The sequence below is a fragment of the Panthera uncia genome (assembly GCF_023721935.1).
Source record: "Panthera uncia isolate 11264 chromosome A1 unlocalized genomic scaffold, Puncia_PCG_1.0 HiC_scaffold_17, whole genome shotgun sequence".
Taxonomy (NCBI): domain Eukaryota; kingdom Metazoa; phylum Chordata; class Mammalia; order Carnivora; family Felidae; genus Panthera; species Panthera uncia.
Window position 1 is genome coordinate 54,672,442 of NW_026057577.1, and position 15,645 is coordinate 54,688,086.

Genomic DNA, 15,645 nt, shown 5'->3' on the forward strand with positions numbered 1-15,645 from the left:
TAAGGCTGCAGTTGGGGAAGCCAGCAGGAAGGGAGTTAATCTCCCCCCGAAGAACCCTGAAAAGCCTTGGGAATCTGAGAGCGAGAGGCGCAGAATACGCTGAGAACCGGAAGATTGGTCGCAGTAAGGCAGGAGGGTCTCTCCTTGACCTGGCAGGAAACTGGAGATGGACTCTGTGAAGAAACTGAGTCACAGAGGGTGTGGTCTAGGGGACCCAAGACAGGGCTGGCAAATGTGTGTGGGGCGGGGTGGGGGCCTGTGTCTCACAACAAAAACTGGAGTCTGATCTCTCAACGGTGGCTTCCAACTTGGCCGCACATTGGAATCACCTGAGGAGCAAGGTAGGCTCCACTTCCAGAGCCGATGAAATTGCTCTGAGGTGCAGCCCAGCATCAGGAATTTTCAACGTTCCCCAAGTGATTGTAATGTACAGCCAAGCCACAGAAATTCCACTTTAATGTAACCTACAGGCAACAGCTTCTTGTGTGTCATTCCTGATCTTTTCAAAGAACCAACTTTTAGTTCTACTGATATTCTCTATTCTTTGTCCATTTCCTACTTCACTCATTGGTCATCTTATTTCCTTTCCTCTCCTTTGCTTATTTTGGGTTTAATTTGCCCTTCTTCTTCTAGTTTCTTAAAGTGGAAACACGAAGCATGGGCTTTATGAAGACTTTTTTTTTTTTTTTTCTAAAAGTAGCATTCAATGCTATAAATTTCCCTTAAAGCACTGCTGTAGCCATGTCTCACAAATGTTACGTTGGGTTTTCTTTTTGATTGTGTTCCAAATATTTCTTAATTTCTCTTGTGATTTCTTCTTGGGCTTATGAATTATTGAGGCGTATCCTTAGTTTCCAAGAATTTAGGTGTTTTTTTTTTTTTCTGGACATCTTTCTGTTATTATGTTTAATTCTATTGTATAGAGAAGAATTTTGATCCTTTTAAATTCACTGAGACTTGTTTCATGGCCCAGAATATGTGACACCCTGGGGCATCCTATGTTCATTTGAAAAGAATGTGTCCTCAGTTGGGTGAAATGTTCTATAAAGGTCAATTAGGTCAAATCAGTTGTGAGTGTTATAAAACTGTCTATAGGCTGATTCATTTTTTGGTCTGTTTCATCTGTTCATTCTTGAGAAAGGAATATTAAATCTTCAACAATAACTTTAGCTTTGCCTAGAAATTTCTCCTTTCAATTCTAAAAGTTTTTGTTTCAAGTATTTTAAAGCTATGTTATTGTGTGCCTACACACTTGGAATTATTACGTCTTCTCGATGAATTGTCCCCTTTACCATTATGAAAAAGCTCTTTTTATCCCTGCTAATATTATTTGTTCCAAAGTATACTTTATCTGAATACAATTCAATATAGCCTCTCTCTAGCTTTCTTATGATTAGTAATTGCACAGCATGTCTTTTTCAATTATTTTGCTTTTAGTCTATTTGCTTTTATACTTTAAGTCAGTTTCTTGTAGTTAGGGTATAGATGGGTTGTTTTATAAGATCGTGAGATTCTTTTGATGGGAGGTCACAACAGAATGATGCTAGGATAACAGAAAGGCAGAACTGTGTTATTTACAGCTCCAAAGGGGAGCAGGCTGTCAGGCAGGGCCACACAGGGCTCTGCCCATAGGGGATAGGAAGACTGAGCTGCAGGCAACAGTTTTTGTTTTTTTAAAAATTTTTTTAATGTTTATTTATTTTTGAGAGAGAGAGAGAGAGAGAGAGGGCACAAGCAGGGGAGGAGCAGAGAGGAAGACACAGAATCCAAAGCAGGATTCAGCTGTCAGCACAGAGCCCGCCGCTGGGCTCGAACTCACAAACCGTGAGATCATGACCTGAGCTGAAGCCGGACGCTCAACCGACTGGGCCACTAGGCGCCCTTGCAGGCAACATTTTAGATATGGTAAGTGGGGTAAGGTTAGCTAGGTTTCGTGGGGCCCCTTAAATAATATCAAGGGCTCCAGGGGCAGGGGGGCTGTACCTAGCTGTTTCGTACCTGACCCTGGTTAGTTAGGGCTGGTGCACAGTGGTGTGGGGTGTGACAGCCCTAATAAAGGAAGTTGTGGGAGTGCAGACTCCATCAGTGCTCAAGAAGAGGAACTCGCTGGCTTCCAGCCAGGGACAAGATTGGATTAAGACAGCAGTTAAAAAAAAAAAAAAAAAAAGTTGTTTTTTAAATCAAGTGTAATAATGTCTACTTTTAACTGGAGGGGTTAATTTACATTTAATGTGATTATTATTTTGGTTAGGCTTAAGCCTATTACCTTGCCTTTTGTCTTCTATATTGCTCTTTGTTCCTTTCCTCCCGTTTCCTGCCTCTTTTTATTTATTTATTTTTAAATGTTTATTTATTTGTGAGAGAGAGAAAGAGCACTCACAAGCGGGGGAGGGGCAAAGAGAATGGATCTCAGAGGATTAGAAGCCTGCTCTGTGCTGGCAGCAAAGAGACCAATGAGGGGCTTGAACCCACGAAGAGATCATGACCTGAGCTGAAGTTGGGTGCTTAACTTAACCGAATAAGCCACCAGGCGCCCTGCCTGCCTCTTTTTAAATTTAGTATATTTTATGATTCCACTTGATCTCTACCATTAATTTATTAGCTATATACCTCTTTGCTGCTTTTCATTCCCCCCCCCACATACTATAGTTTATATTTTTTGTTATTGCTTTTCACTTTTAAATATTTGCCCTAGGGTTTCAGTCTATACCTTTAACTTATCACAGCCTCCATCCAAATAAAAGTATGTCTTAAGGACCTTGTAACAGAGAACTTCCATTCCCTGAAAACCACCCATTCTTTGTGCTGTTTTTGTGATAAATTCTGCTTTACAGATGTTTTAAACCCTGTAACACATTTCAATGTTTACAAACTTAAACAATTATCTTCTAGTGTTTAAATAAGGAACAATGTTTTTTATGATTATCTACATTTTATAATTTCCAGCCTGCTTCATTTTTTATGTGAATCCAAATTTCCATGTGGTGTAAATTTGCTTCTGCTTGAAGATTTTCCTTTAAGGTTTTGTGTGTGTGTGTGTGTGTGTGTGTGTGTGTGTGTGTGTGTGTGTTGCAGGTCTGCTGGCAGTTAATTCTCCCGGCTTTTTGATCATTTGAAAAGCCTCTATTTTGCCTTCATTTTAAAAAGATTTTTTTGATAGATGTAAAATTCTAGATGGGCCTTTGTGTCTTTGTTTTTGTTCAGGGCTTTCAAGATGTCACTTTAGTGTCTTGTGGATTGAAGTTTCTAAGGAGAAGTCTACTTTAATTTTTAACTGTGTCCTGTAATTTGCTTTTCCCTCTGGCCGTTTTGAAGATTTTCTCCTCATTATGGATTTCTGGCAATTTGACTGTCATTTTCTGTCTGGGTTTTCTACCTGGATTTCCTCGAGTTTCTTAGCTCAGTGTGCTTATAGTTTAATCAAATTTTGGACTTTTTGAGACACTGTGCTCAAAGATTTCTCCTGCTCCCTCTCCCTCCACTGCACGTATGTTATGCACCTTGAGGTTGTCCCAAACTTCACAGAGGCTCTGTTCAGGGGTTTCTTTTGTCTTTCAGTTCAGGTGGCTTGTACTGCTACATCCTTAAGTTCATTGATCTTTTCCTCTGCACTAAATAGTTCATCTCACCCAGTACCTATTTCATTTCAGATATTTTTCACCTCTAAAAAGCTCCATTTGATTCTGTTAACCATTCATCTTTCTTCTTGTCACATCCATGTTTCCTCTTACATCCTTGAACATAAGAAGCACACTTATAATAGCTGTTTAACGTCCTTGCTGCTAATTTCATTTTCTCAATCATTTCTTAGTTTGCTTTTAAAGGCTGCATTTTCTCCTTCTTATGGGTCCCATTTTCCTGCTTCTTTATAGGGCTAGTGGTTTTTGACTGGATGCGAAACATTGTGAATTTGTTATTACCAAATGCTGGGTTTATATTCCCTTAAAGAGTATCAAACTTTCGGGGCGCATGGGTGGCTCAGTTGGTTGGGCGGCCGACTTCGGCTCAGGTCATGATCCCGCGGTCCGTGAGTTCAAGCCCCGCGTCGGGCTCTGTTGTCTCTGAGCTGACAGCTCAGAGCCTGGAGCCTGTTTCAGATTCTGTGTCTCCCTCTCTCTGACCCTCCCCCGTTCATGCTCTGTCTCTCTCTGTCTCAAAAATAAATAAACGTTAAAAAAAAAAAAGAGTATCAAACTTTTTCTGGCAGGCAGTTTAAGTTGCTTGCGGATTAGTTCGATCTATTTGAAGTTTGTTTTGCAGCTCTTTTAAGGGAGGTCTAGAGAACCCACTAGCCTAAAGCCAATAGAATCCCACCTTTAAGGCACGGCCCTTCTGGTCTCTACTGAATGCCCAGGTATTCCATGAGACCTTTCCACCCTGACTGGCGGGAACTTAAGTGGTTTTCAGACCTATGTGAGATTTAAAATCTATTTATGTCATGGCTCCCCGTCAGTTATTCTTTTCTCGAAAAACGTTGTTGTCCACACTAGTGAAACTCTACCATGGGCATAAGCAGATTAGTATTTAGCCTAAACCTCAAGAGAGACCATATGCAGATTTCTGGAGGTCTAACTTCTGCCTTTTAAGTACTCTGCCCTGAAAAGTTTAGCCACCTTGCCCTCTCTAAATTCCATTCTCTAGTTAGGCTTCTTTTTTTGTACCATGGTCTGAGCATTTCTTCCCGGCAGAAAGCCTAGGTGATAGTAAGGCTCACCTCATTTTTCTCCTTTTCTCAGTTTTGCGCTGCGTGTTGTCCAAGTCTGAAAACTGTTTTTTCCTATATGGTTTCCAGTTTTCTAGCTGTTTATGGTGGGAAGATACTTCCGGATTATCTTATCAATAGGAGCACAAGTAAGTATCCCACTCTTTTTCTATTCTTTTCTTTCCTTTCTTTTTTTTTTCTTTTCTTTTCTTTTCTCTTTTCTTTTCTTTTCTTTTCTTTTCTTTTCTTTTCTTTTCGCACTAGGGTTTATTAAGCTGTGCCTTAGTACAGACACTAGGGCTTGCCCGTGGTGTTCTTCATGTATAAAGCCTGGACATCCTGCCAATTCTTCTTGAGAAATTACATGAGGAGAGGACAGCTAAGTGGATGCTGTACACACCTTCATTATCTGTCATCTTTACACGGTCAACGGCCACTACCAGACAGAGCACCTTCTTCATCTGGACTGTGATTACAGACTCCACTTCATCCACTGTGGCCACCATATTCTCATTGTGGGTCAGTCAGAAAGGGAACGTGCCCGCCTTTTAAAGGCCTGGGCCCAGGGTTCATGAGAGCTGCTTCAAGAGAGATGCTGAAGCAAAAAATAAGGCATCATATTTCTTGGCTAGCTTCTTGATCAATTTCTTATTTTTGTTGAGTTTCTTTAGTGCCTCAGTGTCCATGTGGGGAATATCCACCCCCTTGGCCTCATCACAATGCTGCTGGTCCCCTCAAAATACGTATGGAGAATTTGGGGTGGGGAGTGGACCCAAGCCGGATGGTGCCCCCGAAGTGTTCGTCCTTCTGAGTGTCACAGCTCTTCAGGCTGACCTGCAGCTATGCCATCTCCCGACAATTCAGCGCTCACAGTAGTTCCCACGCAGGACCCCCAGCACCACCTCCCACAGGGTGTCTTGGGAGACTTTGCTGCTCATGGTGTGGAAAGCCACAATAACCAGAAAAGAGAGCAAATGCCCCACGCTTATATTTCAGTTTCTGGCAGCAGATTACCTGATTGAGGGAGTCCTCAGTAAGAAACACCGACACTAAAAGAGGAAGAGGGACCAAAGAAAACAGATAATGCCAAGATCAAAGTATTTTTTTAATGTTTATTTTATTTTTTTGGGGGGGGAGGGGCAGAGACAGAAGGAGACACAGAATCCAAAGCAGGCTCCAGGCTCTCAGCTGTCAGCACAGAGCCCGACGCGACACTCAAACTTACAAACCCGTGAGATCATGACCTGAGCCGAAGTCAGATGCTTAACTGACTGGGCCACGCTAAAGAACAAAGTATTTTAAGAATTTATAATTAAAACCCTAAAAGGGACCCAGGAAGATACTACATCACTGAAATCAGAGAACGCTGTGAAAATTTTTTCTAATTCAGGGAATAAGAAAGTTTTGAAATTAAAAATATGCTAGCAGGAGCTAACATTTCAGCAGAAAGTATGAAAGGTACAACTGAGGAAGTTTTTTAGGCAGTTCAACAAAACGACAAGGAGAAAGAAAATACAAGAGAAGAGACAAAATCATTACAGGACTGATCAAGAGATTCCAAATTGTCAATTGAAAGGATCTTTAGAAAAAGACCATAGAAAAAAATGGAGGACAGGAAATTACAGAAAAAAGAACAGAAAATTTCCCAAATAGCAGTGTGAACCTCTAGATTTAAAAGAACCAGTGACTGACCAGCTCAATGGATTAAAAAAAAGAAAAAGGATCCTTACCAGGTAAATGTGACAAAATCTCAGGATGCCTCAACAAATGAGATGCTCTCAAAAGCAGACAAGTGGTCAGAAATTAGAGTGGCACAGAGATAAAGAGATGAGAGGGTAATGGGCTAGTGTCTACGACTTCTAAGAGGACGTGACGGCCATCCGGAGATTCATACCCTGACCAATTATCAAGTGAATTTAAGGGCCTAATAAGAATATTTTCAAACAGGCAAGGCAACAGAAATTTGACTTTCTATACATTCATTCTCACGAAGGAACAGAAGGATGTACTCCATCAATCACAGTGAAAACCCAGGGGAAGATACAGGGTCCAGAAAATGAAGCATTTCCAACAAGAGATTGTGGGAAGCCCCTGGAAAGTTCTGGAGGGAAATTCCAGGGTTACAGCTGTGTAGCCAGCCCAGAGGACAAATAGCATAGGCCTGAGCAGGACAATGGCAAGGGCATATGCAGAAAAGCAGACAAGGGGACCTGACTATTGACTTGATGTGACTGTATTGCTAAGACTTTCTGTTTAGTGTGTTATTTAGAATTACGAAGGCAAATACAAAACACTGCAAAGATTTAAAAATGGTTGCTCTACAACGTGGATGGAACTAGATAGAGAGTGTTATGCTGAGTGAAATAAGTCATACAGAGAAAGACAGATACCATATGTTTTCACTCTTATGTGGATCCTGAGAAACTTAACAGAAGACCATGGGGGAGGGGAAGGAAAAAAAAAGTTAGAGAGGGAGAGAGCCAAACCATAAGAGAGTCTTAAACACTGCGAATAAACTGAGGGTTGATGGGGGATGGGAGGGAGGGGAGGGTGGGTGATGGGCACTGAGGAGGGCACCTGTTGGGATGAGCACTGGGTGTTGTATAGAAACCAATTTGACAATAAATTTCATATTAAAAAAATAAATAAAAAATAAAAATGGTTGCTCTGCGTAGTAGGTATTGGAGATCCCAAGGGCCTTGGGGAGTGACTGTCAGTTTTTGTTTTAACCTAGTACTTCTGTTAAATTTTTAAAAACTTTTCATTTATTACTTTGATAAGTAAAAATAATAATAAAAGGGTAAGAGGCTTAGAAACAAAAATACACAAACACTAGACCCATTCCTGGCACAACTTCTTGGCTGCTCCCCCAAGGACGTGTGACTGTGGCAGGTGGTCAGGTCACCCCAGTGGGGTGGGGTCAGCTCAGGGCCAGAGTGTGGTCTTCCAGGTCTGGAGATGCAGCCCTAATATCCGGCCAGGAAAGCTAGAGCCCTGGACAACTGGAGTTCCCACTGTGAATTTATTTTTAATTTATTTTTTTAAATAAATTAAAAAAATTTAAGAGAGGGGGAGAGAGAGAGAGAGAGAGAGGGAAAGAGAGAGAGAGAGAGAGAGAGAGAGAGAGAGAGAGAGAGAGAAATCTCAAGCAAGTTCCTCACTGTCAGGACAGAGCCTGACACAGGCCTCAAACCCACAAAACCGTGGGATAGTGATCTGAGGGGAAACCAAGAGTCAGACACTTAACTGATCGAGTCACCCAGGTGCCCCCACCCAGTGTAAATTTATAAGGGACTGCACCAGAGGGCCAATTTAGTGAGAAACAGAATCATGAAGGCTGACTGGAAATTCACATGAACAAGTCTACACATTCTCTCCTTAATAGAGAAACAAACTCAAGAAGTCTACATTCAGAAGGTGGCTTGATAAAGAGGGAATCAAAGTGTAGGGAGTCATATAGTTCTCAGAAATACTGTAAATACTTAAATAAGATATATGATGAAAATAGCCTGGTGAGTCACCTGCTCCTTTAATAGTTATCAAAGATCAACAAACTTTCTCTGTAAAGGGCTAGATATTCAAAGTTTCCACTTCACAGGCTGTCTCTGTCATAACTGGTCAACTCAGCTGTTACAGCTGGTCCTAAGTTTTATCTGACCTGGTGTTATAGATAGCGTGTTCTGCCTTTTCATTCAAGTCCTATTTTTGTTTCTGTTCCAAGAAAAATAATAGCAGAATTTACACCAGTGGATTTTCTAGAACAAGTTGGTTAATGGCTAAGATGTCTGGAAGCATCTATGCATTTTGGCTTGTCATTAAGATTTCATTTCATGAAAGGGTGTTTCATGAGATTCTTACATACAAGGACAATTTAAGGTTGATTCTCTGAACTTACAGATGCTCTTAAAAAAATTGAAGAGGTTTTCTTACAGCTTGGCTATCTGACCAGCTCTGCTTTTTGTGTTCATTTGTTTTCACCACAATTAAAAACCACAGCAATTACTCAAATGCAAAGAACTGAAACAGCAAGAATTATCGTTTGACTCTTAGAAAGTGAACATTTTGCTTTCCAGTTGCTACATTCTGGTTTATTTAGTCTGCTGAGAGCAAAAGGGCAAAATAAGCACTGTTTTCCAAGAGTTACGTCAGTTCAGATGACAAACAGCAATTGTAGGTTCAGCCACAGAAAACTCAGAATTTTAGTCATTCAGCACCTATTTACTGGGTGTTTACTGTGTACCTGGTACACACACAGAACAGAGTGCTGAATGAAACACCTTGGTCCCTGGCCTTTTGGAACTTAAGTCTAGTGGGGGAAGACATAGGTTTAAAAAAGAAAAACACTTGGCATAACATCCTCCAGATCCATCCACATAGTTGCAAATGGCCAGATTTCATTCTTTTTCATTGCCGAGTAGTATCCATTGTAGATATATCCCACATCCTTTTTATCCATTCGTCAGTTGATGGACATTTGGGCTCTTTCTGTAATTTGGCTATTGTTGATAGTGCTGCTATAAACATTGGGGTGCATGTGCCCCTTCAAATAAGCATACCTATATTCTTTGGATAAATTCCTAGTAGTGCAATTGCTGGGTCACAGGGTAGTTCTATTTTTAATTTTTTTTTTTTATTATTAAAAAAAAATTTTTTTTAACGTTTATTTATTTTTGAGACAGAGAGAGACAGAGCATGAATGGGGGAGGGTCAGAGAGAGGGAGACACAGAATCTGACACAGGCTCCAGGCTCTGAGCTGTCAGCACAGAGCCCGACGCGGGGTTCGAACTCACGGACCGCGAGATCATGACCTGAGCCGAAGTTGGCAGCTTAACCGACTGAGCCACCCAGGCGCCCCTATTTTTAATTTTTTGAGGAACCTGCACACTGAAGAAAGACAGCACATGATTTCACTCATATGTGGAAACTGAGAAACTTAACAGATGATCATAGGGGAAGGGAATGAAAAATCGGATGAAAACAGAGAGGGCGGTAAACCATAAAAGACTCAAATACAGAGAACAAATTGAGGGTTGATGGTTGTGGGGAAAATGGGTGATGGGCATTAAGGAGGACTCTTGGGATGAGCACTGGGTGTTGTATTTAAGTGATGAATCACTGGGTTCTTCTCCTGAAGGGAAGACTACACTGTATGTTAACAAACTTGAGAATAAATAAATGAATGAATAAAATACAAAAGAAAAACACTTGTAATTAAAAATTGTGATAATTGCCATACAGGAAAAGTAAATAGAGGAGAATATCATTTAGACTGTGGTATCTAAGGAGATTCTCTCTTTAGTATCTGAGGTATCTAAGGAGGACTCTTTGGAGAGATATTATTTGATCTGGGACTTACAAGTTATGAATAGGAATTTCCAGGTATCTGTACCTGCATGACAAACCGCCCCATACCTAGTGGCACAGAAGACTCTTTTGTGCTCAAAAATAGGTTAGGATTTCAAACAGGCCATGGTGGTAACAGCTTATTTCTGCTCAACTTGTAGGGTCTTAACTGGGAAAATGGGAATGCCTGGGAGCAATTCCAATAGCCAGGGACTAGCATCATCTCTGGGCTGCCTCATGCACATGGCTGGTGCCACACTGGGCTGGATGGTGGTGCCAAAGACATAGATGCCCAAGTTCTAGTGTCAGTACCTGTGAATAGGACCTGATTTGGAAAATGGATCTTTGTAGGTGTGATCAAGTTGGGGATCTCAAGATGAGATCACTCTGGCTTTGGGGTGGGCCCTAAAGCCAATAACCAGGGTCCTCCTAAGAGACAGCAGAGAAAGAGAGTGGAGAATAGCAGGAGCACAGGGGAGAAGGGAAAATGAAGGAGGAGGCAGAGACTACAGGGAGGCATGTACAAGCCCACGAGTGGCAAGGATGGCTGGCTACCACCAGAAACTTGGAGAGAGGAGCGGGTCAGATCCTCCCTCCGAGACCCCAGAATGGGGGGGGGCAACACCAGCTGACCCCTTGCTTTCAGACTTGTGGCAGATTTCAGAATTGCCAGACAATGACTTTCTGTTGCTTCAAACCAAGTCTGTGGTCATGTTATTACGACGGCCACAGGACGAGGACAGGTGCCTAGGCTGGGATGACCCAAGGATGCAGCAGCCACAGGTGGCCTCTTTATGTGGCCTTGGCTTCTCACAGTGTGGCAGCAAGTTTCTGAGACAGAGCTTCCTGAAAGCAAGGGACCCAAGAACACAACCTTCAAGAGACCAGGGCAGAGGCTTTCCTTGCCTGGCCTGGGAAGTCACACTGCAATCACCCAGATTCAAGGAGAGGCGACACAGGCTCCACGTCTCAATTGTAGAATTTGTGACATCCCCTAAAATCGCCTCGAGGACTCAGCCATTTCTAGTAGGGAGCAGAGTGAACAAGATCCGTACTGTCCAGGCCAGCAGCTGCAGGCCCCACGCGGCTATTTACACGTGAACTAACCGCCTCTGAAGTACTCCTTTGCCACACGTGGCTAGAGATGACCAAGTTTGACAGTGCAGACAGAGAACATTCCCATCACCGGACAAAGGTCTAGTGGACAGTACTGCTCCAGACTGAGGTAACACTATGGGCCAAGTCTAGGACCTAGAAAATAAATGGCCTGGAAAGTGGAATGGAGAAAACTGGCTTTAAGGACAGGTGTTTGGGCTGGTTTTTGTTGCTGTATGCCCAGCATCTGGGGCAATTTTGTTTTGTGGAATGAAAGGATGCATACATAAGCTTAAGTATACCATGTGTCACGCTAGAGGAAAATGCCTCAGAGTAGACTGGAGAAGTAGACAGGGGTCAAATCACACAGGGCTTTTCTGAACACTATGGAGTGTGTATTTTAAGTAAAATAGAACTTGCAAAATATGTTGTTTCTTATTTTGAATATTTATGACAGGCCTAAAATGAAATACATTTATTGTGGCTAGTTGGTTTATTTGTTAGTAAAAAAGGCAAGAGACAGAAATCCAGAAATAACAAAGGTTTAACCAAATTAGAAATCTATTTATCTCCGTTTATAGAAATGTAGGCTGCTATGGCAACTCCAGAATCATCAGGAACCCAGGCTCGCGGTGGAAATTTCCCCCTTATTCTCTAGGATGTCTACTTTGGTCCAGACAGGAGAAAGAGAAAAGGGGAGAGGGAGAGCTTCTGGCCTTCATATCCCGGATCATCTCACCTCCAGATCCTTAACTTCATTATGTCTGCAAAAACCCTCCCTCCAAATAAGGTCATATATACAGTTATGGGGTAGAGGTCTTGGACATCTGCTCAATTCAAGGACACTTGTCAGGAAGTGGCTTGTAAAACTTTCACTATATCCCTTTGACCAGTACTTTATTGTATGACCACACGTACCTTGCAAGGGAGGCCAGGAAGCATAATATTTATCCTGGGAAACATGTACTGAGCTAGCAAGGAGAGTTCTATTACTACAGAAGAAGCAGAGATAAGACATGAGAGGCACCAACTATCAATCTCTGGCATAAATGTATGCACATGTGCATTTCCACTAGACCATGAACTCCTGGAGAATGAGTTGGTCTAATTCAACCCCGATCCCCAGCACAAAGCACCGTGCTCACCATGCAGTAACTCATCACTGATGGTGTGCTGAACTGCATGCTTTTCAATTTCAAGGTTCTTAAATTCCAACATCTTTTTCAGAAAGATTTATTTCCTAGAAGCCACGTTCCCCACCCCCCACCCTTACTTGCTGAAGCGTGAGGGGACTTTTCTCCAGGTTTCACCCTGAGAATCTGATAAGGCTCCCGGACATTAACAGAAGTGTAGGGTTCCCCTAAAATTCCTCCCCACCCCTATCTCAGGACTTTGAACTCTCACCCCTAGCAATGTGCCACTTACAGTTGAAGTAATCCCTCTGGTGCTGGCTCCAGCTGTGAGCTTGTGCTCCTGGTCAGGAAGTTGCCTGTCTCTCCAAGTCTCAGGGTGATGGTGGGCCCTGGGAAATCCGTTCTCTGAGGGATCCAAAAATAGTTGTTCATTTTCAGTTTGTTCATCTTTTTTTTTTTTTTTTTTTTTAACTGCAATGGTTTGGAAGAGGAGAGGTTGGTAGGGGAACAACACGAGAGAAGGAAAAGGTGAGGGTCAGTGAGGAGAGGCAGGAAGCACAGGAAATAAAGACGCTCACGAGCCAGGAGCTCCACCTTCCCGTAGCCCCCGCCCCCTTCTTCCATCCGGCCAGGTGTGCCCCCCACTGGCCACCCAGTTCCTGCTGCCACTTCAGCCTCCGAACACTTTTCAACTCTGATTGGTCATTAGAATCCCCTGGAGGGCTTTCATAGCACCCTGCACCTCGGTCTCCCCTAATTAGAAACACTTCGGCGGCTTCTAATGTGTAACTGGTGTTGAGAACCAGCGGTCTAGATTCTTGGTCTTCTGAGTATGGCCCACGGACAAGCACCATTGGCATCAATTGGGAGCTTGTCAGAAAGGCAGCGTTTCAGGCCCTACCCCAGACCTACCGAGTCAGAGTCTGCCTTTTAACAAGATCCACAGGTGATTTCTATGCACATTCAAGTCCGAGGAGCTTTGAGGAGGTGACCCTCCTACAACCCCAATTATGGCTGTCTTTACGAAGAGGACAGCTCTCTGAGAAGTGCTATGTGAGCCGGGCGTCCTATGGAACACATGGTCCGTGGAAAAGTCTGACGCTGCCAGTGTAGACGGCATGTCTGCTGTCATTCCCCAAGCATAATATATTTGAAATAAAGAGAATTACATCCTCCAAAGGGAAAGGGGCTTGGGCCCTTTAGTCTGAAACACCAATACGGGGTTCATCAACTTCAGGGTTCACCAGAGGAAACATCGCTCTAATTCAATTAATTGAATAGGTTATAATTGAAGAATTGGGGTTAACTTGGAGGCTGGGGTTGGAAGCAGGCATAAGAGACTTTGGTGTAAAAACAGGGTCAGGCATGAGGCCAAGAGAATGACATTGAGATTAAGGAAGTAAGAGCAGGAAGATCACAGGTCAAGTCAGCTCGGGGGTGAGGGGAGCACCACAGAGAGGGCTGGTGGCCTCCAGCAGAGTGACTAGGCACAAGAAAGGCAACGATGACCCTCAGGACCCAGGGTCTCCAAGCCCCACGGATGTGTCCCTCAACCCTGGCTTCCTGTTTACATCCATAAGCTCTGGTTGCCTCCTTCCCTACAAGATCTCAGCACCGTGTGGAGTAAAATAACCACAGGCATGTGTCTGGTACTTTCCTGCTCACCGGGACTGGTGCATAAAGCGCAGGTGTTATCGAGTGGCTAAGAGCGTGGCCTCAGCAGCCACAAAGCCTCAATTCCAGCCTCAGCTCTACCATTTACCACCTGGTGACCTTGGACAAGTCAGCTGACCTCCTCGGGGTACTTCGTCATCTACAAAATAAAGATGATATAGGCAACCACTCATAATGGTAAAAGCAGAAGGTTTGGAAGCAAAGAGTATCATGCTTGGCACAGTGATATATACACACATATAATATATTATTTACACTGAGACCTGACTCTTTTGGCTTTTTTTGTCTGAAGATTGTTCACCATTCCATGTTACCTGTTAGGTTCCTTTGAGAGTACTAAATGAGAATTACAACACTTAAAAAGTTCTTTGCTTTCTTTCTCTCTTTCTTTTCTTCCTTCCTTCCTTCCTTATTTTAGAGAGAGAGAGAGAGAGAGAGAGAGAGAGAGAACTCTAGCAGGGGAGAGGAGCAGAGGGAGAGAGAGAATCCTAAGCAGGTTCCACACTCAGTGCTGAGCCCAAAGCAGGGCTCGATCCTACGACCGTGAGATCATGACCTGAGCTGAAATCAAGAGTTCGATGACTGAGCCACCCGGGTGCCTCAAAAAGTTATTTTATGTATTTATTTTTTTTCTGTGAAAAAAATGTGGTGTTTCGCAGTCCTCCCTCACCCAAGAATCCCTATTAAATTCGAACTGTAACTCCATTACATTTATAAATTGATTTTGTATCCTCATTTTAAGGGTGGGAAACTGAAGTTCAGTGGGGTAAGTTCTTCCCCCAACAAAATTCACTTGGTCCAAAGAGGCAGTTCTGGGACTAGAACACAGATTTTCTGGTTCTTAAATCAGTGTCCTCTCCACCAAAACAGATTCTCAAATTTTAATATGCATAAAATCACCTGGGACTCTCATTAAATGCAGATTCTGATTCAGTAAGTCTGGGGTAAGGCCCAAATTCAGCATTTCTTCTTTTTTAAAAAAATATTTATTTATTTATTTTTGGGAGAGCGCAAGCTGGGGAGGCGCAGAGAGAGGGGGACAGAGGATCTGAACTGGGCTCTGAGCTGTCAGCACAGAGCCCAACGTGGGGTTGGAACTCATGAGCTGTGAGATCATGACCTGAGCAGAAGTCAGATGCTCAACCAACTGAGCCACCCAGGCACCCCCAAATTCAGCATTTCTAATAAGCACCTAAGGGATGCTAATGCTTCCATCTAAAGATGAGATTGAGTAGCAAGGGCATTGTATCTTTCAATCCATATAGTTCTGACATGGCTGCTACATATTAGTTGTTAGGTCTTGGGTGCCCCTGCTTAGAAGAAACAGTCACTGAAAAGAAAACTTCTTTCTTAGCTTGGGCTGCCTTGCACCCACCAAGCCTAGCTTCTGTCTTTCCTAAGGATATCAGAGCAACTGCCTTGTTCCTGAAGTCCCCAACTGTGTCATTCATCACAAGAGGATTCACAAAGCTGATCTTGTGGTGCCGGCCCATTCTTTGCTCTTGGGAAGAAACCTTGGTGGTGGTCATGTCTAGGCCTTCATAAACCTGCACGGAATCGGCACTGATGATTTCGCCACCGAGGGGTCGGCCTAGCTACAACGTCAGGGGGTTTCCCGGTACCCGTGGCCCCAAGAATCACTACAAGATGCAGTGTCCTTGGCAGACCTTCTAAGCCCAGAGCCCACGGAAATAGCC

General features: G+C 43.1%; 1 pseudogene; it reads right to left on the reverse strand.

Moving 5' to 3' along the window:
• Positions 1-4,943: 4,943 nt before the first annotated feature.
• LOC125935753 (60S ribosomal protein L10a-like) lies at positions 4,944-5,783 on the reverse strand (annotated as a pseudogene).
• Between the last annotated feature and the right edge of the window lie 9,862 nt (positions 5,784-15,645).